Consider the following 23147-nt stretch of genomic DNA (forward strand, 5'->3'; position numbering starts at 1 on the left):
GACTTCGTGAAACAAGGAAAAGGTACATTCAATGATGGCAACACGGCCAGAAAATTTTTTGCTAATCCAGAATTATCAGCTGCCATTACAGGTTTAGATAAGAATTTAATAACTAGAGTAATTTAAATCGACCGTGACTGGCAATATATAACGTCTTTTCGATATGAACATTGAAAAACTGTGAGCCAACTTGGTTTGTCGGATTCACACAGCACTTTTTCGGATCAATCATCGAGACATTATTAATTTTGACCATGGTTTTGGTCAGTTGATGTAATTTCTAAATTAAATAGTTTTTAAATTTTATTGCGAAAAATATTACCCCAGCCAGGGTTTGAACCTGGAACCTCCCGTATACCGTGCGGGTGTCTTGCCAATTCGACCACTGAGGCTGTAGTAATATTTATCGCAATAACAACTATAAGATGGAGCACCGATTCTTAGGTCGACGGTGTATAATAAACAGAATAATAAATTTCTTTCGCCAGTATATAGAATAACAATTAAAGTAATTTAAATCGACCGTGACTGGCAATATACCGAGACACCCGCACGGTATACGGGAGGTTCCAGGTTCAAACCCTGGCTGGGGTAATATTTTTCGCAATAAAATTTAAAAACTATTTAATTTAGAAATTACATCAACTGACCAAAACCATGGTGAAAATTAATAATGTCTCGATGATTGATCCGAAAAAGTGCTGTGTGAATCCGACAAACCAAGTTGGCTCACAGTTTTTCAATGTTCATATCGAAAAGACGTTATATATTGCCAGTCACGGTCGATTTAAATTACTTTAATTGTTATTCTATATACTGGCGAAAGAAATTTATTATTCTGTTTATTATACACCGTCGACCTAAGAATCGGTGCTCCATCTTATAGTTGTTATTGCGATAAATATTACTACAGCCTCAGTGGTCGAATTGGCAAGACACCCGCACGGTATACGGGAGGTTCCAGGTTCAAACCCTGGCTGGGGTAATATTTTTCGCAATAAAATTTAAAAACTATTTAATTTAGAAATTACATCAACTGACCAAAACCATGGTCAAAATTAATAATGTCTCGATGATTGATCCGAAAAAGTGCTGTGTGAATCCGACAAACCAAGTTGGCTCACAGTTTTTCAATGTTCATATCGAAAAGACGTTATATATTGCCAGTCACGGTCGATTTAAATTACTTTAATTGTTATTCTATATACTGGCGAAAGAAATTTATTATTCTGTTTAATAACTAGATTTGGAGTTTTGTTGCAAGTAATCGCTAGCGGTAATAGGATTAACGTGTTGGAATTTGAATCCTATGCTTTTAAAACTGCCGAATTATTTGTATCATTATACCCATGGTACTACATGCCAGTCTCAGTTCACAAATTATTGATTCATGGCAGTGATATTATTAAAAATGCTATCGTACCAATAGGACAATTATCTGAAGATGCTCTGGAAGCAAACCATAAATATTTTAGAAAATATAGAGAAAATCATTCGCGAAAAATGTCGCGAATACAAAATAATGAAGATATTTTTAATAATTTGATAATTGCTTCAGATCCAACAATATCTAATTTGCGAAAAATTATGGGACATAAAAAAAAAGAATTAACTGAAGATGCAAAATGTTTATTATATTTCAGCGATAATGTAGATGATGATTAAGTAAAAGAATAGATGTGAGAAGCAAGAAAAACAGTTCCTTTTTTATTATAAAACTCACAACTAAAACATCAGGGTACGGAGCAGTAAGGAAATATGCGATAATAATTATTCATATTAATTTAATGAAGCACTAAAAAAGTATAAAATAAAAAATTTTTTTAAAATAGAACCGACTTCAAAAAAAACTAAAAAGTATTTAAAAAATAAAAAAAATTATCTATGCATTTTATGAAAAATTATTAATTAAATAATTTTGATTTTATACACTAAATGTATAATAATCGTACATTATTTATGTCAAGTTTCAAGTCATTTCATTGAAAAATGTAGAAGTTATAAGCAAATGACCGAAAAATGAGGCGTTCGCCCCACTGTGCGACGTCGAGGAAATCGCAAAGTAGTAAGTAGCGTACTCTGCTACGCAAAGGGCGAACTACGACGCGATGGAATAAGAGGGATAAGATTCAAATCGAATGTGCGTAAGGCTGATATTTCATGTATCAAACGGCAAATTTTTTAAGCATGTTAATTGGCTGTAGGATAGAGTTTCTAGAAATCCTCTATCTTGTAACTAATCAATACGTACGTTTAAAAAATTTGTCGTACGATAAATGAAACATTACTCTTTAAGGTATTCCTTTCACGGAGGAGCGTATATTTTGTAGGCGCTTAAGCAGGGCCTCAGCAAACTCTTGTATATTGCATTAAACTTATATAAAATCAAGTTATAATTGATTATTATGTTTAATTATAAAAAAATGAACGCGTGGTCGCCGCGCGCGTTAGAAGTGAAACTTCTGAAGGCAAAGCTTTGCCATAACTTTAAAACAACTTGTCTTCGAAGCGCGGATCTAGCTCGCGGCTGGCCGGGGTTCGAAGGAGGTGCGGAGAAGCAGACGGGTGGCGAGGTTAGCAAAATGAAGGCGCGTCTCGGTTAAGAGAAAATAGTTAAATTTATTCTATAACAATGACAATCTACGCTCGCGACATTTACAATGGGTCAATGCGTGCGAGGCGACGTTGGTTTAGTCGCGGGCGGCGCGGGGCAACCCGCGGTATGTGCGGGGCGGAGCCGTTGCTTTTGTATTCGCGCGGACCGAATCGCGTGGTGGCAGGTATCGGCACGGGCGGCGCCGGTTTCCCGGCCGGCTCGGCCCGGAGCGCGGAAAAATGGCGCGAAGCGCGGCGGCGATATGGATCGCGAAGCGTGGATAACGCGGCGGAAGCGGGTCGTCGGCCGAGGCACACTCGGCGAGGGCAGAGAAAGCCGAAGGCGCTCTACCTTCTGGTCCAGACAGGCTTCGGATGATTTGGTGAGAGAAGCGGGTCCTTTGCCGAGACACACTCGGTGAAGACAGAGAATACCGGGGGCGCTCTACCTTCTTATCCGGACGGCTTCGGGTGGTTCGGATAGATGCGAAAAGCTGGTCGTTAGCCGAGACACACTCGGCGAAGACAGAGAATGCCGGAGGCGCTCTACCTTGCGTTGGCTTAGTGCGGGAATTCAGGATCGGTGTTGTCGGAAAGACGGATGATCGGGAATCGCGCTCTGTGCCAGCGATGCTGGGCTTATATACGCGTCGCGGCGGCGTCGCGGCGGCGTTGCGGCGTGGTGGGGGTAGCGACGGCGATCGCGAGCGCCGGGCCGGTGCGGCGGAACGGTCGGGGATCACGGCGCCCCGACGCTGTGATCGCGTTCGGCGGTCTTCGGCCGCCTTCGGCACCGCTCGGCGCGGTGAAGCGGTTGCCGCGTGTTAAGTCCATTCGCGGACTTCCTAACATGTGATGATTAAAAAATACGCTGGGCACATCGTGCCCGTTCTTCACCCCCGCGGGTGGTCGGCGGGGTGGTCTCGGCGTGGTATTCCTGCCGGAACGATGCATGTTTGGGGGTGCATTGTTACAACTTTTCTGAAATTAATACAAAAACAATGCAACGGATTTCGCCCGCCGGAATTAGTCACTCCAAGCCGCCCGCAACTCGAAAATATAGTGTTACACGCAGTTCTCACTATATCCGTCTCGCCAGTGCCGTACGCCTGATCGAATTTTCGTGACGCGTTTTCGAGTCGCAAAATTGAATTTACTTACCGACCCAAAAGGAGTTTCACTTTGTACGCCTGTTGGTCGAATTTTCGTGACACTATTTCGTGACGTTTTTTCATGTCGCACAATCGAACTTACTACCGTACCAAAGAAGTTTCATTTCGTACGCCTATTGTCGAATTTTCGTTACACTTTTCGTGTCGCACAATCGAACTTACTACCGTACCAAAGAAGTTTTATTTCGTACGCCTATTGGTCGAATTTTTGTTACACTTTCCATGTCGCACAATCGAACTTACTACCGTACCAAAGAAGTTTATTTCGTACGCCTATTGGTCGAATTTTCGTTACACTTTCCGTGTCGCACAATCGAACTTACTACCGTACCAAAGAAGTTTTATTTCGTACGCCTATTGGTCGAATTTTCGTTACATTTTTCATGTCGCATAATCGAACTTACTACCGTGCCAGAAAAAGAACCGTCTCGCCAACGCCGTACGCCTATTGGTCAAATTTTCGTTACATTTTTCGTGTCGCACAATCGAACTTACTACCGTATCAAAGAAGTTTCACTTTCGTTACACTTTTTCGTGTCGCAAATCGAACTCACTACCGTTCCTAAAAAAGTTTCACTTCAAAAAGTGAAAATATTATATGTATTTAGAAATTTTTCATTTTTCGGTAAATTTTACTGTCAGAACAATATGGCAACGCTGCGCTTTTCAAGGCGCCGATTGTAAAATGTAAAGTTGATAACAAAAATGTCAATGTGTCAATTTTAATAATCAAAGAATATTGTGAAATTTTCTTTTTATCAAAGAGAGATTTTATAATAATAATGAGTGAGGAGGCGTTCGGTCAGTTGAGGAGAGTAGACGTGGAGAATCAGGTGGAATTTGGAGAGCTAGAAGGAGCGGTATAGTGGAGAGAAAAAGGAGAGAAGTAGGAAATAGGAGAGAGCGGAAGCAGGGCAATAAGCAGAGATACGGTGAGTCAAAGTAGGAATCAGGAAGGTACTAATTAATAGATATTAAAAAGTCAACAGGTGAGAAGGTTAGGGCGGCAGGAGAAGGCACGTAAGCGGAAGAGGTGGACAGGGCGCCACCTGTTGGAGAAGGAAGGAGGTAAATTACCGACAGGGAAGGAGCGGATAGAGATAAGTGAAAAGGGCGGAAAGAGTAAACGTAGAGGGAGCCACGGCGAATATACAGTAAGTAAAGATGGCGAATGGAGGCAGAGAAGGAAGGAATAGTAGAAAGTAGACAAAAAGGTGACAAGGAAAAGAAAGGAGAAGAGGAAGGAAAGAAAACGAAGGGAAGACCAACAAAAGCAGAAGGACTGGCCAAACTGAGAGGAAGAGCAGACAGCTTAGGAACAGGGTCAATCAAAGATTACATACAGAAGAGGAAAAGAGAAGGAGCAGAGGAAGAAATAGCCAAAGCAGAGAAAGAAATATTGGAGAAATTTAGCGAAGCAAGGAAGGCCGGCAGATCACCACCAAATAAAATAAAGAAAAGAGAGGAAGAGGAAGAAAACATGGCAGCAGAGGGGATTAAGGAAATTCTAAGGAAACTAGAGGAACAGGAAGTAGAAAGAAGAAAAGATAAAGAAGAAATAAAAAAAGAAATAAGAGAGCTGAAAGAAGAATTTAAAAGGAGAGAGGAAATTTGGGAACAGCAAAAAAAGTCGCTGGAGGAAAGAATAAAAAAGGTAGAGGAGAAAATAGAAAAAACAGAATTGAACATAGAAGACAAGAGCGAAGGAAGATACTTGATGGAAAAAATGAAAGAGATGGAAAGAAATATGGAAATGGCGGAGAGAAGAAGGAGGAGAAATAACATAGTTGTGAAAGGAACAGCGATAGGAAGCGAAGCAGGAAAGAAAGAGAAAGTAGAGAAGATGATAAGCGAAATAAAAGAGATGAAAATAACCATCGAACAAGTACATGAAATAGGAAAAGGAAGAAATAAAATGACAGTGATGAAATGTAAGAGCTGGGAGGACAAAAGAGAAATAATGACAAAAAGAAAGGAACTGGGTAAAAAATATGAATGCTATCTGGACGACGATCTAACTAGATTGGAAGGGCAGATACAAAAAGAGATAAGAAGAGTAGCAAAAGAAGAAAGAGAGGCAGGAAAGAAAACCACGATTGGATACCAGAAGATGTGGGTAGATAATAAAGAGATGAAATGGAACGAAAGTAAGGGGAAATTGGAGGAAGAGAGTGGGTTTCGAAAGTAGTAAAAGAAAGAAGAGAGAAAACGAAGGAAGAGACATAAGAGGCAGAGGGAGAGGAGAGGGAATATGGAGAGGGAACAAGGAAAAGAACAGGAAATATGAAGAAAAAGAGAGTACAATAAGCATAGGCTTCTGGAACATAGCTGGACTAAAGAGAAAAAACGAAGAATTTTGGAAAGAAATGGAAAGCTGGGATATAATAGCGATGCTAGAAACGTGGGTAGAGCAAAAAGATTGGCGCAAAATCAAAGGAATGTTATCAGATAAGTACGTATGGAAATGCCAACCTGCGACAAAAGAAAAAAAGAAAGGAAGAGCGAGAGGAGGAATAATAACTGGTGTTAGGAAGGAAATAGTGGCAGGTGGAACAGAAGAGAGAGAAGAGGAAGGAATTGTAGAAAGAATAGCAAAGACGAAGGAGGGAACATGGAAGATTATAGCAGTATATGTGAACAACAATATTGAGAAGAAAATAAGGTATATAAAGGAATTCACAAACGAGGGAGGATTAGGGGAGCAAATAATAATAGGAGGTGACTTTAACGCAAGAACTGGGGAAGAAGGTGGCCTAACAGAGATAATGGGGGAAAAGAGAAAATCGAAGGATAAAGAAATTAACACGGAAGGAAGGAAACTGTTGGGGTTTATTGAGGAAGGAGGATTAGGAATATTGAACGGAACAAAAGGAGACACCGATGGAGAGTTCACATTTACAGGAGGAAGGGGAGAGTCGGTAATTGACTATATAATCGGAAACCAGGAGGTATGGGAAAAAACAGAGGAAGTGAAGATTGGAGAGACGGTAGACTCGGATCACCAACCCGTAACAATCAAGATAAAAGGAACAAGTGAAGGAGGAGAAGAGGAAAGAAGAATGAGAAAAATAATGAATTGGTCGAGGGAAGGAAAAGAAAGGTACAAAGAGAGAATAAAAGAAGAGAAGATAGAAGGTACGAGCATAGAGGAAATACTGGAGGAAATAAAGAAAGCGACAAAGCGAGCCGCAGAGTGGAAAGAAATAAGAGAAGACGGGAGAGCAAAGAGAAAAAACGGATGGTGGGATAAAGAATGTGCAAAACTAAGAGAGGAAGCACGTGAGAATCTAGCGAGGTGGAAAAGAGGAGAGACAGACAAAAAGAAGTACATAGCAAAGAAAAAGGAATATGAGGAGAAAGTAAAAAAAAAGAAGGAAGAAGAAAAGGAGAGAGTAATGAAGGAAGCGAGAGAAGCAAATAATGAAACGGAAGTATGGAAATTTATAAACAGACAAAGGAAAAGCAGGAAAGAGGTATGCGAAGAGATAACGGAGGAGCAGTGGAATAAACACTTCATCGAACTACTGGATGGAGTTATGACGAAGCCGCGTGAAAAGGATAGGAGGAGAGAGAAAAGAATAGGGAATAAAGAAGAGCAGGAAGGAATAAGAAGAGAAGAAGTGGAAGAAGTAATCAAAGAAATGAAAGAAAAGAAAGCTGCAGGCACGGATGGACTAGCAAACGAGGTATGGATCTATGGAGGCGAGAGACTGAGAGAAAAAATATGGGAGGTATGTGATAAAGCATGGAAAACGGGGGAGATAGCAGAAGATTGGAAAGAAGGAATAATAGTGCCAATAGTAAAAAAGGGAGAAGGAAAGGAAGCACAGGACTACAGAGGGGTGACACTAATGAATACAAGTTATAAAATATATGCAGCAATTCTGGCTAAGAGGCTAGAGAGAGAGGTAGAAGAGAAGGGGATGCTACCAGAAACACAGACAGGATTCAAAAAAAAGAAAGGAACAATGGAGAATATATACGCGCTGAACTATGTGATTGGGAAAGCTATAAGCAAGAGAAAAGGGAAACTAGTAGCAGCATTTATAGACCTGAAAGCCGCATTCGATTCAGTGGACAGAGAAAAAATATGGGAAGTCCTGAAGAAAGAAGGAATCAGTGAGCAATTGAGGACGAGGATAGAAGACCTGTATGAGGAGACAAGATGTGCGGTAAGGGTAAAAGGGGAAAAAAGAAAGTGCTTCTGGACGGTCAAAGGAGTTAGGCAAGGATGCCCGCTGAGCGCTATGCTCTTCATACTTCTGCTAGCAGACATGGAAGAGACAATGAGGAAAGGACAAGATGGAGGGATAGTTGTAGGAAAAATAAAATTCTGGACGTTAGCGTACGCGGATGACATAGTTGCTGTGGCAGAGGATGAAGAGGAAATGAAGAGAATGCTGAAAAGACTAGAAAGATACTTTGACAGAAAGAAGCTAAGAGTTAATGTGGGGAAAACAAAGGTAATGAGATTTAGAAAGGGAGGAGGTAAAATGAAGAAAGTAAAGTGGAGTTGGAAGGAAGAAGAAATAGAAGAGGTGAAGGAATTCTGCTATCTAGGCTACACATTCCAAAAGAACGGAGAACAAGATGCGCATATAAATGAGAGAGTAAGAAAAGCGACCATAGCAATGAGACAGGTATGGGGAATAGGAAAAAGGTTATTTGGAGGAGACTGGATAAGAAGGATCAAGTTATATGATTCGCTAGTTGCAAGCATAGCCTTATATGGAGCAGAAGTATGGGGATGGAAAGAAAGAGAGAAAATAGAAAAAATGCACGAAAGGTATATAAGGTGGACGTTAGGCTTGGACTGGAATACGCCCGGATATATGATAAGAGAGGAAACTAAAAGAGATAAAGCAAGAATAATCGCTGGTAAAAGGGCGATGAAGTATGAAGAAAAATTGGAGAGAGGAGAAGGAAACGAGATTGCAAGAGAGTGCTGGAGGGAAATAAGAGAAAAGGATAGGAAAGAAAAGTCAAAATGGGAAGAAGAAAGAAAGAGCTTTTACGAGCGAAGAGGTTATGCAGTTAAGGAAATAAAGAGAAAAAGAGGGGAAGGATGGAGTAGCATTGAGGAATTAGCGGAAAGAGACAGGGACATTCAAATTCAAGAGAAGGACGAAAGGATAAGAGAATCAAGATACAACAAATGGTACAAGGAGGTAGTAGAAAACAGGAGGCCTGAATACCTGGAAAGAAAAGGAAAAGAACAATCTATGATTAGGATAGCGAGATTCAGATTAGGTAACGAGATGAGAAGCGGAAGATACTGGGATACAATAGAAAAAACAAGCTGCAGGATATGTGGCGCGGAGGCAGAATCATGGGAGCATGTTTTAGAATGGTGCACAAGAGACGAAGAAGGAGAAGAAAGAGAAGGAATTAGCGAAAGAATCAAAAGAATACTAGACAGCAAGGGTGAAGGAGAGAAGTGGATGGCGGAATTAGAAAGAAAAAGAAGGCAAGCGAGTGCAATGACAGCTAAGCAGAGAGATTAAATAAATGTCTTTTGATTTCAGATAAGCAGGAGGTGAAGGAATAAGGATGGAGCAAAAGTTAATATGCAAAGGAACGATGGCAATCGACAAAGAGGCGATAGAGACGGTAGCAGAAGAACGAATGGTGAAGGTGATGAAGGAGTACAAGAAGGAGATAAGGGAAATGAAAGAGGAAATAGAGAAGCTAAAAAGGAAGGTATACAGACTCGAACAATGTTCAGGTAAAAGGAAGAGAAGCGAAAGTGAGGAGGAAAATAGTAAGGTATGTAAAACAAAATGGTGGTACGAGGAAGAAGAAGAGAAAGACGATGAAAAAAGAAAGAAGAACGTGATAATTAGGGTCGAGAAGAAGAGATGGGGAGGAGGTAGCTCGAATATGAATAAGGTGAAGCAATTTTTTACAGATGGGCTTAAGGTGAGGGCAGAGGTAAAGGAGGTGAACCAGATAGGACACAGAGGGGATTGGATAACACTCCTCGTAAAGATGGGAAGCGAAAGAGATAGCAGAAAAGTACTGGAAGCGAGAAGGAAAGAAGGAAGTAGGATGAAGGTAAAGATAGATGCAGATAAGTCGGTGGAAGATAGGATCAAAGAAGGAAAAGAGAGGGAAAAGAGAAAGGAAAGGAAAGAGGAGAAAAGTGGGGGGACCAGGAAGTCGGCGGAGGACGAGATCGTGGAGAAGATGGAAGACCAGCTACTGATGAGCACGGACGAGGACGAAGCGGAGCAAAAGAGGAAGAGAGAGGGAAGGTCCTAGAAGGGGTGGGATGGGTAATAGAATATGTAAGGTCGTAAAAAGGCCAGGTGATAAGTTGGGTTAAGGGATTTATGTAAAGGGTTGGGTACGTCCCTATAAAACGCCATGGAAATGTGTATTATATGTTTATATGAATAATATGTAAGGGTTTGGGAACGTTTGCCCAATAAAACGCCTTTTCAACCCCGGAAGGGGAGAGAATAAAGGATTGATTGATTGATAATAATAATGAGTGATAAGAAACATAAAGTTAGGAGTAATGTGGGAAAAAATAAGGGACAATTTGTGAAAATAAAAGTGAAGCAGCGCACTCAAAATATACAATATACAATACATACAATATGTATATGCTCGATAATGCAGAAAATATAAACTATAACCTATTGTTATGTAAAATAAATTATTTATGCGCATCTATGTTTTACCTAACTGTTAATTTTTTTTTAATTGTATGATGTATTTATTGCATTTCCCCGTAGGGCTTACAAGGCGTTTTTTTCATAAGGAACGTACCCAAACTTCTTACATATGCTCATTCCCCAATGCCTGGCCATTTGCGACCTCACAAATATTTACTCTCCTTCCCTGTAATCCTCTTCACCCCTCTTTTTCTTCCTCCGTTCCTGCCGCGACTCCGTCCTTCAGCCTCTCTCCTTCCCGTCTCAGCTCTTCCCTATTTAGCCCAGTCTCTCTTTCCTTCATCCTCCTTCTCCTCATCATCGGAGGCCATGAGAAGTTTCTCCTTCATCCCTCTTGTAATTTCTTCCTCCTCCGACCTCCCTGTACTCCTGTACACCTCTCTTCTCCCTTCCGCTCTCTCTTCTCTCTCCTCTCTCTCTCTCTCTCTCTCTATCCCTCCTCTCCACCGACTTATGAATCTTTAACCCTATACTATTCCCTGCCCTTCTCCTCGCCTCCAACACCCGCCACTTCTCCTCATCTCCCAGCTTCACCAATATTGTCAGCCAAATTCCTCTCTGCTCCACAACTATCACCTCTCTTACCGTCACCTTCACCTTCAACCCTTCCGTGAAGAGCTCCCTCACTTTCTCCCAATTTGACTCCTTACCTCCCCATTTCTCCTTCTTGACCCTTATAATCACGTACGTTCCACTTTCTTAATTCGTCCTCGTTCCTTTCGGCCTCCCCTGCCCGCCATTTCTTCTTTCCCACCCCCCTCTCCTCACTATCCTTCTTCTTCCTTTTGTCTCCCCCTTGCTCCAATCTTTCTACCTTTCTCTCCAAACTCCTTACCTTCTCCTACAGCTCCTCCATCCTCTCGTCCTTCTTTCTATCGTCCTCCTTCCTCTCCCTCAACATCTTTCTTACTTTTTTCTCCACAATCCTATCAACTGCCTCTGCTATTGTTCTCCCCTCGCACTCCATCCTGGGGAATCTTCACCGTCTGGTCGCTTTCCTTATCTCCTTCCCTCGTCCCTTCTCCGTCCTCCTCCCTGCTAAACCGCCTTCCCACCTCCTGCAAACAAGCTTTTCTCAAAATCTGCAAAAATCTACCTCTTGGCTTCCCGCTCTCTCTTTCCTACTAACCCCCTTGTGCGCTCTTGCCTGTATGCATTTCCAACTTTATTCTCCCTTCACCCTTACTTACTTATTTCCCTCCCCTTTTCTTCAAACGCTCCTTCTCTCCCTTTCTTCTACTCTTTTTACTTTTCTCGCTTCCTATCTTCCTTTCCTTTGCTGCTACTACCTTTCAGTCACTTCTCCATTCACCTTCGCTCGCCTGCTACCTTGCCACGTACCACATGCCTTTTCCGCATTCTCTTCTCTCTTCATCGACTATCGATCTATCGCTCCCACTCTCCATTAGTCCCATCTCCCCTCTTCTCTTTACTTACCCGTCACGCGTACTGCCTTCCTGCCGCCGCCTGCTATACCTTTCTACCTACCATCGATCTATCGATCTCACTCTCTATCGATCCGAGTGGTGCCAACCTCTCCATGACTTGCTTCTTGCCATCCTCCTCCTTCCGTCCCTACCTCTTCTCCCTACCTCTCCGTCTCCTAACCTCAAAAGTATCCCTTCACTTTCTTCCCTTACCAATCTCTACTCACGTCGTTCTCACTCTCTCCTCCATTTCCTCCACTTCCTCCACATCTCCTTCACCACTTCCGTTATTTCTCTCCTTTTTTCCCGCTCTTGTCTCCTCTCACCGTCTCCCAATCTCTCCACTTATCCTCCGGCCGTCCGATCGCTCCCCCTCCCAGTACCCTATCCTCAATTTTTTTTTAATTAAAATTTTGATTTATATTTTTTTATTTATATATTTATCTTTATCTTTATATTTATATTTTTATATTTATATTTTTGTTTATATTTATATATTTTATTTATATTTTTTATGCAATATATATTTTTAGATTATTTTTCTTTTTTGAAACATAATAAATAGTTGATAATAAACCGTACGTGATAAACTGAAGTGTGACATGAGCGCACAGCTTGCAGCGTTGCCAAATAATTCCTTGAAAGTCGCCATTAAAAATATTCATCTATAAACCACATTTCAAGTCAATTTTTAACATAAATATTTTGTTTAGCGAATATGTAGCGCAGTTAATATTTAATATCTTGAGATATTTGATAAACAAATTATTAATTAAAATGTGGAAAATAGACTTTTTCGATAACGTCACATATAAATATCGAATTTTCAAAGTCATAATTCTTCTTTATATGTTCGGTTTCGGTAATGTGGTTTAATATTTTTCTGGCGTAAAGATATGCATTTTAACTTTTTCGTACCAAAAAATCAGTTAATTCTTAAGACTTTGGTGTCATGAAAGGAATACCTTAACGCGAAACAAGTGCTTCGTACAAAATTTGTGTCGTCGTATTCGTAATCGCGTGGGAAATTAATTGTGCGAGAGTGCGCGATTGGCGTCGTTCCAACTTCATCCTCAACGAGAGTAATTAATCGCGTTATTTTGTCTACACCTTTATTCATTAATCGAGTTGCACTTAATTTCTTGTTACATCATTTTATCGCTTTCGAAATCTTCTTGAGCAATATTAGGATTATAACCAAGGACCAAGTTAAATAATATAATCACATAAAGATATGATAACAATGAGTCATTTTAAAGAAAACGGAGTCACGCTTTCAAAGTAATCTGTTGTACTCGAATATTTCGTTCATTTCAAATCGAATAAAATGAGGGAGGCTTGTATTTTATGACCATTATATATAAATCTTGTATGAAAAAAGCAGTTGAGATATTCGATCATAATAAAGTTTTGTTAATCATCATTATCGACTTCTATAAATGCAACCTTGAAGTTAAAACCTTTTTATTAATCATCATTTTATTAATCATCACAGTAAAGTTGTCTTGAGATATGGTCGATTCAGTAATTGCATTTTGATTAATAATAATTGTGTATGTCCTCAACTAATTATGAAAAGCACAGTGCTGTATTCCCATGAATTATTTGAAGCCGTCAAAATGTTGCAGAACAGTGTAGAATATTCCACAATATGCAAAATGCAATAAGATGGAAAGTTTCTAGAGTGATCGAGCTTATTGAATAAAATAAATCTTTATTGAATAAAGTTTACTCTTGCATTAAAAAATTTAAGCAGGATATTAAACGGAATGAGTGCCAGCGGTTGACGAGAATCGCTGATGTTTGAGTAACAGAGGTTTTTGAAATAAGCGTGAACCACGTGCTAAGATAAAAAAGAGAAAAATATTTATTAAATTCACGTTTAACAAAAATACAATTCTGGTAAAATTTGAAAAAACAGTTTACTGATATGCATTTTCAATAATGACTTTTGATTTAGATCGCAAATATTTTGCCGATTTTACTTTTCCTTTTTACTAAGTCGTTACATATATTTTTTCGTCGAGCTTCTTTTTTCACAAGTGTAGAGCTATTATTCTTATTTTGAATACAACATATAAAACACGCAACTTACATAATGTAATGGGTCTGTTTTCTATTGCTGAACTGGTTGCATTAAGTGTTCAGAGTTTATCTTTTTTATTCCACATTGGAAGGAGTAGCCAGTTCAGCAATAGAAAACAGACCCAATATCAACATACTCACTATCGCATACTAAACGCGCGTTTTTACAAAAATTACTTTTCTTTACCTATTACACCGACGAAACACTATTAAAGACCGTCAACCCCGAGAAAAAATGATTAGATATAATCACATATGATTATATAAAATCGACATTAGATATAATTAGATATAAAAAATGGCCCGATATAATTGTATATAATTATATATAACCACATATAATTATGTAACCATATATGGTTATATATAATTGTATGTGGTTATATCTAATTATATCTAATGTTGATTTTATATAAAATCATATGTGATTATATCTAACATAATAAATATTTTATATATATTAAAAAAGAATTCTGTTAACTTCGATTAAGGAATAAAGCATTGATAAATTAAGTGTATATTTTTTTCAAAAGCCAGAATCAAAAGTGAAGTGATTTACATATAACTTGGCGCTGCTTGACGTGAGATACTGCCGTGTCTCTTGATACCATTCTTATACCATTATTGTCAAATTTTAAATACGAGAAATAAATCCTATCGGATGCCATCTATCGGATAATCCGAATTTAAGTTTATATATGGTTATATATAATCATATATAATCTACATGGATAAATGCTTAATTCTTATATATATATATATATATATATATATATATATATATATATATACTTTATATATAAATTATATGAACTTATATATAATCATGTCAAAATGTATGTGAAACTTTTTATATATATATATATATATATATATATATATATATATATATATATATATATATTCAATAGGATTCGTTTCTCGTATTTAAAATTTGACGGACAGTGGTATAAAAACGGTATCGAGAGACACGGCATTATCTCATGTCAAGCAGTGCCAAGTTGTAATATATGCATGGAATAAATCATTTTACTTTTGATTCTATAGCTTTTGAAAAAATATACATCTTAATTTATCAATGCTTTATTATCGTTAACAGTTCTTTTCCAATATATATTGACTATATATGGTCATGTATGGTCATATATGATTATATATAATTATATATGATCATATAGAGACAAAATTCATATATAATTGCATTATATATAATCATATATGTATATTTATATATAATTATATATAATTTTTTTCCCGGGTACGCGCACACATGACCTGCAGTAATATTTTATAATACTGAATTATATAATATTATGTAACAAATTTTTGAATTTAATATCTATAATATATATAAAAACGATTCAAATAAATTTTTAAATTTAGGATTAAATATCTACAGTATATATGATGACTTGCGAATCTATATCTATACCTACAGATATAATGTTATATCTGGTTGTACATAGGACAAGATTAGGCATATTAATATATCTGGCTATATATGACTTTATATATATATTTGTATATAATGCTATATCTAGTTATATGTAGGGTGCACTACTCATATATCATTATATCTGGCTTCACATACATTTATATACGATTAGATAAGCGCTATTTCTGGTTGTGTATAGCGCCAAATTAGTCACATTAATATATCTGGCTATATATGACTGCATATATAGTTGTATATAATGCTATATCTTGTTATATGTAGGATGCACCACTCATATATCATTATATCTAGCTTCACATAAAATTATATACATTTATATACAAGTAGATATGGTGCTATATCTGGTTGTATGTAGGACCACTGAGATGTAGGACATGATTGCACATGTGGCCGTGTATAATTACATATGACCCCATATAAAAACATATATAATTATATATAATTATATATATACCAGATATAATTATATATGATTATATCTAATCATTTTTTCCCGGGACCCTAGGTAAATTTTCGTGGCCAAATGCCCTGGGGGCCCGACGGTACCATTCCCGGTGACTATCCCGATCTTACAGATTTCTGACACTGTTTTATTATCAGAAATGTATAAACCTTAAGATTTATGTACGTTAAATAAAGTGTGAAAGATAAAACAGGACTTAGCATATGAATTACAATAAGTATAGTTTTACAAGTCACGCTAACTCCCGTAAGTTTGTCGGTCTTTAATATAGTATCTCGTTGGTACCTATCTCTCTCTCTACTTCTAATTTTTGAAAACGCATAACTATACTTTATTTTACATATTTTTACTCATAAGTTTTGTGGCAAAATTGCAATCGTCACATATCTAACTGCCTACATTATTCGAAAAACGTACAAATATACGAAAAACACAGGCGGGTATATCAGCGAGAAAAACATACAAAAACAATAATAAGAAACGCATGACTAGCGCAAATAACAAGCTTGTGATATATGTAAATAATAAACAATTGCGAAGCGTTAATTTTATTTTAAACTGATCTAAACTTTTTGAGAGGCTTCTCGAAGGGCACAGTGTCCTAAGAGAAGAGAATCTATTGAGATCTGACATGGAGGCGGGGCTTAATCAATATGGCGCAGAATAGAACACTTTTCAATATAAAGGGTCACTTTCTTCATTTTTAATGCACTTTTCCAGGCTTTAAAACGATCAATTTTCTCTAAATTGCCAAATAAATATTTGACATGTATGACGCTCTTTGGGGTTGGGAAACCAATGAAATCGAATATTTAAATTTTTTTAGCCTTATTTTTACAACCGCGAACTGAACAATTAATTCTGCTCGTAGATTTACAAAGCGGGGGAAAAAATCAATATCCATAAAATATAACGCGAAGCCGGTACGACCGCACGCCAAGCCTGTATACAATATACGCCACGAGATCTGTTACTTTAAAGTGCTTTCACTTTCGACCACCAGATATCTTGGCGACGAATGTCAGATTCCAATTCCGCGTAGCCGGAGTGAAAAACGAGGATTCGACTGTCGGACTCGCTCGCGTACACTGACCGGCAGGAATGCCTGGACATTTTGATATGTATATGACATATATGTACATACATGTATATGTATATGTATTATGTCCAGGCATTCCTGCCGGTAGAGTGTACAAATGGATGTCGTATTGCGCTTAACTTATTGTACAATTCGTAATAAATTCAAAGTGACTAGAGATTAAATCTAGGATTCGTTGATTGTCTGACAATCAGTGCGATTTCACACGATTCTTCGTTACCTTCAGACAAAATATAAAATAAATAAATTTATATCTACATCTTTGATGTGTGACTGATTGAGAGCACGCGGTAGCGCGAGGTAACAGAACGACCACAAGAAAACAGCAAGTACAGAAATACAATAAAACTGAAATCTATTGTATTTAAAGTCTGAATATTTACAATTATTTACAGATAGATAGATTGCCGTGAGTGGTAGCGCGCACAGAAGTTATCACAGCGAAGCGAAGTTAGTACAAGCTGATTAGAACTCAAAGGCAGATTGCAAGTAATATTCGAGCGGGACGATCGGGATCCCATCTCGCGATGGGCCCTCCTCATAGCACAGGCTCCTTGTCAGTCTCGTCATTCTCGTCGGTTTGCTGGGACGAGGAAGCGTTCGCCGAGAGATTCGTCTTGGTCCTCCGATGTCCTCCTTTCTGCTGATTGCTGGAGTTGCTGCCGCCGTTGTTGCTGCTGCAGGTGCTGCTACTTGGACTGTTACCGCCGTTACCGGTGCATGCCAAATCAAAGGCGGTAATTTGTCCATGAGCGGTTATCAAGGGCCGTAGAGCCGTGCGCACGGACCAGTGTAGTCGCGGATACGCGCGTTCCTGTTGAAGCATCAACTCCTTCCTTCTGTTTTGTTTCTGTAACATATCAGTAATAGAAAATCGATAAGAAATACATCTTACAAATAAATAACGGTAATAATAATTTTACGTAGAATAGATAAAATAGATGTAGCTTAATACAGATAGCTTAGAAAGAAATTCTATAATTTCTGGGATGTAGATTTTACCTCCAAAGTTCGTGAATCCTGCGAAATAGAGAACTTCTTGTTTTCGGCAAATTGCTTCAATGCCTTCTCTCGCACATAAATAAACGGTCTGATGACCCTGAGATCCTCTCGACGTATATAGTAATGCGCCTTCATGGTTTTCAACATAGAGGAAGCTCTCCGTGAGATCGTCCAAATGCTGACCGAGCGCCAATACGTTATAGCCCTTCTGTTTCGCTAAAGAGTACAATTGCGTCCTAATCGATATGTCGCAGAAACTGCAGGTTCCGCTGGCAATGCTAGCGTCCAACAGATTCTCGACGTTGACGCTGATCGAGTCCGTCACCTGTTCCTCGTAAAAGTAAGGAATCTCCAAACCCTTCAGATAACTCATTAGTTCCATAGGATCGAAGCCACCCGCGTCGATGGTGGCCGCACCGATCTCAAAGTCAATCCCCTTCGATCTGATGTAAAATCTGTATTGATGTAGAGTATGCAGAAGGGAGAGCGAGTCCTTGCCGATCGCCGACAGGCATATTAAGACCTTGTCGTTGTCCCGAATCATGTCAAATTCTTGCATAGGTTCCACCGAGGGTTTCCAGATGTTCTTCGGCGGGCAGTGCCATTGAGTTCGCGGAAACTCGAGTCTGGACTCGTTATCGTCAAAATTATTCTCCTAACTGTCATCCTCTTCCTCTCACAGATCACCCGCGCACTCCTCATCCTCCGAGATTGTCGTTTTGACGCGTTTGCTGTTTGCCGCCGCACGTGGTCGACAGACTCATCATCGATGTTGTCCTGGGTTTCCGTCCATTGCTGTGAGCGGAATTGGACTCGGCGCTGCTGCTCCGTTTCAGGTCCAGAGAGTCTATCGACTTATCGCTCTCTTGAAAAGACATATTTATACCACTGTCCTGAGAACTGACGGAGTTCACGGCCAAATAAATCTTCGGCAAGATCTTCCGGGCGTCGCTGATGTCGAGGCCGCCGCGTCCCTCCTGTGAATCATCGTTTACATAATCATATACGTCGTTTTCCACCTCCTCATCCTCGGTCTTCGAACAAGGGCGGACCAACTGCTCACTCTCGGATAATTTCATCACGTAAATCACCGTCTCGTCCGAAGAGCATTCACTGGATATTTTGCATCCTGCTGCGACAGCTCGCCGACTTTGCTGGTGATCTCGATCGGTCCGCTTTTTCTGGAACTCGAAAAGCGCGGGGACGCCGACGAGGGAAGTACGATTCTTCGATCCACATCCGCTCGAAGAAACATCCAAAGTAGATGCGTCTGACGAGTACCTGTGCAGCCCGTCAACGGCATTCATCATCCACTTGTTAAAAAAAATCCGCATAAATTTATGATAACTCAAAAAATTATTTAATTAATACGTTCATACACAATTTACGTAATAATATCGTTAATTATATTTCTATTAAAAATTTTTATATTTTAGATGATAGTATCGTACTTCAGTTTATAGTATTATTAATAGTATTATTAATAGTACTATCAATATAGTATTATTAATGCAGATAATAAAGTACCTTATCTCAAATTTCACTTCGCTCGTCATTTCCTTCGAGAATTCCATTAAGTACTTGACGATGTCGCTGGCCGTGAACGAATCGTGCCTCGACTGTTTGTCCTCTACGTATGTTTGATGAACTAATATACTCTGAGCCCGCGAGTAATGCTGCGACGTGTTCTCGGATGTGTTTGTCTCCGAATAAAGCATCGTCCACTTTAAAAATAACCTCACGGATCTCCGATTTGATCTCTGTCGCTAATTCCTTGGTCATCTCCTTCACGTATGCGCTCAAATCATCTTGACCCATATTCGTTGAGATAGGCGATGATCTGCTACCGCCTACCAACCTCTCGGTATAATCGTTGGTCGACGAATACGGAAAGATGGTAGCGACGCTGGATTATGATTATAGTTTAAGGAAGAGATCAAATGACTCGGCTAGCGGCGGAATCTAATTCCAGAGAGTTTAAAACTCCGTCTGACTGCTGCAACTGCAGTGAAGACGTCTATGCCTCGACGAACCGTTCGCAGATACAGAATCGATCAAAGGCGCGAGCACGTTCGTACGAGTTCGAAGGCTCGGCAGACAATCCGAAAACAATCAATTGGCAAATCAATAAGCTCGTCGTCAAGGGCGCTTCGCGACTTCTTTGCGAGAACGATTAGATTCAGTTCGCATCTAACGGGAGTCTCGGCGCGGATGCAACAATATATTACGTGCAGGTGCGCAACGGGAGAAATGTCAAAAGAGTGGTAGATAGAGTTCCTACATATTATATAATAGGCGATTTTTGGCGTGACTCTTGTTTAAACAACCAAAAGGTATCAAATTGCACCAGAACCAAAATAGCAACCACCGATAGCAACTTTGGTATATGTACCAAACCATACTAAACGATCGCCAAAAATCGTCTAATATTATAGGAACTCTAGTGGTAGGCACGGATGTACGGCGCGTAATAATCATGCTTATAATTAGCAGAAGTGTCGTGTGTTTCACAGGGCAGTCCTTTAATGCACATCTCTGGTAAAAAAATTTCTTGTATTTTTCTCATATTTTGTTAGAAATTTTGCAAGAATTGGGACTTATGAGATGCTGAAAAATATATGAAATTTCTCAGATATTTTTAGAAATAATTGGATAAAGATTTTTGGAATATTTCACTATTCGAAATGTACATGTATGAAAATTTCTGACAAATTGCACAGATTTTCTCATATTTATTCACATTTCTATAAATATAGCGAAAAATATTTTATTCTTATTTTATTTGAGTTTTTCTGAAAAACGTTCTAATTTCGTATAAAAAATCTGAAAAATTCCGAGTATTCTGAAAAAATCTGAAAATTTTTATAGAAATTTTGATTAATAATATGAAAAATTCTGAGATATTTTTCCACCAAAGGTGGCTCTTAAGCCCCATCTACATCTATCGTAACACTTTAGAGCCAAAGCACATAATATGGCGTAGCGATATACGATGGTCGTAGCCTTCGACCTGACAAATCAGAATAGGGGTATTCAAATAAGTTAAAGTTTAACGGTTTGACAGGTTATGTCGGGTTAAAGTCGAGTAAAAAGTTAATTTTTAAACTTTTAACCCAAAGATTAATGTGATAGGTTAATGAGTCACTTATGTATTTTGCATAACTTTAAAGAGTAGCGCGCCCAAAGTTAATTAATTAACTTTTTACTCGACTTTAACCCGACATAACCTGTCAAACCATTAAACTTTAACTTATTTGAATACCCCTAATATGCCAAAGCTTGTGCGTTACTTACGTCCACGACTACGACTGTCATATGTGCTTTGGCCTTTAATCTTAGGCGATCGTGGTCGTAAAAAAAGAAGTTGTCGTAAACATTGTGTATATTATACATAAAATCGCAATGCATTATAAGTTATGTCGCATAACAGCGAATGGCGAAATAGAATGTTAGGGATCACATAGAGCTGTTAGCTGTTATGACGAGCGTTACGATTAACCTTGCGATAGGATCATTTTTTCGATGCATACGGTTGTGAGCGCTGATGCAGAGGTTGATAATAAGCACACTTGACTTATATAAATCTGTTTAATTGAGCAAAACTCACAGAGAGAAAGATGCTTTTAACGTGCGTAACGTACAAAGGTACAGCCCAATCTATAAAGAGGTTAGATAGGTGCGGCGCGTAACATAACGAACGACTCGTAACGACCCTAGAGATAATAATTTCAATCGGTAAAGTAGTCGGTAAAGAAGAGGGCTAGAGTCACACAAGCGCGCGCTTAAAACAATGTATCATAAAGACCATTAAAGAAACATTAAAAGAATAAAGCGATAAACTAAATACTATTACAACACTCCCACTATTTAGTTATTCGCGCAACGACAATAGTTTCTTAAGAAAATTAAAACGTACTCGAGCTAGTCCCTTTGTTAAAATGTCGGCTAGTTGATATTCAGTGGGCACATATTTCATTTTAACCCTACCACTTTGAACTTCTTCTCTAATAAAGTTCCACTTATTGTCTATATGTTTAGTACGTCGATGAAATTGAGTACTTTCGCTATATCGAATTGCACCCTGATTGTCACACAATAATACTAAGAAATCTTGATTATCATTTAAGGAATTAATTAATCGTCTTAACCAAATGAGTTCCTGTACTGCTGCTGCAGCCGCAAAGTATTCACTTTCTAGCGTCGAAAGTGCATTCGCATCCTGCTTCCTCGAAGCCCAAGCCACTGGTCCGCCGCACATCAGCATGATATATCCAGTTGTCGATTTACGATCATTGTGATCTCCGGCCCAATCCGCGTCAGAGTAGCCTGTCAGTGTCGTGTCGTCTTTGTTATAAACCCATCGTAGATGATTCCTTGTTCGATTGTTCCCTTCAAATATCGAACAATCTGTTTTGCCGCCATCCAGTGTTGAGAGCCCGGATTCTCTTTAAATCGACTTAGCAAATTCACACCGAACGCTATGTCTGGTCGTGTCATGTTGGCTGCGAACTGTAATGACCCCAGTAGCTCATCGTACGGTTTCTGTCGCATCTCTTCTTTTTCTTCATCATTGGTCGGACACATCTCCTTTGACAATTTGATCGACGAGTTTACTGGTACTGATGATGGTTTTGCATCTTCCATTCGAAACCTATCAATTAACCTTTCAATATAAGAACGTTGGTGAAGTTTAATCGTTCTTTTCTCTCGGTCACGTTCGATCTCCAGACCCACAAAGAATTGTGGTTCCTTTATCGTTATTTCGAAGGCTGCTTTAAGATTATTTAAGAACTCGTTCAAAAGATCCGCTGAATCGCTCATGACTATCCCGTCGTCTACGTACAATCCCAAATAAATGAAGTGCTGGCCTCTTCGTCCAATGTAAATGCAGTCATCTGCGCTTGACCTTTTCATCGAGAAACTTTCCAGTACTTCGTGGAATTTAAGATTCCAGCATTTTGGTGATTGCTTAAGCCCATATAGACTCTTATTTAGCTTCACGCAATGTCCCTTCGGCCACGGTCCATCCGGCAACTCAATCCAAATGTCTTCTTGCAATTCACCGTATAAAAACGCAGTCTTAACGTCAAACTGCTTCATTTCGAGATCTTCTTTTGCTGCCTTGGCAAAAAGAACTCTGCAACTATCTGCTCGAACCACAGGTGCAT

General features: G+C 39.0%; 1 pseudogene; it reads right to left on the bottom strand.

Moving 5' to 3' along the window:
• Positions 1–15455: 15455 nt before the first annotated feature.
• On the bottom strand, positions 15456–22243 carry LOC139825253 (uncharacterized; annotated as a pseudogene).
• Between the last annotated feature and the right edge of the window lie 904 nt (positions 22244–23147).

This window comes from Temnothorax longispinosus, chromosome 2 (assembly GCF_030848805.1).
Source record: "Temnothorax longispinosus isolate EJ_2023e chromosome 2, Tlon_JGU_v1, whole genome shotgun sequence".
NCBI classification, from domain to species: Eukaryota; Metazoa; Arthropoda; class Insecta; order Hymenoptera; family Formicidae; genus Temnothorax; species Temnothorax longispinosus.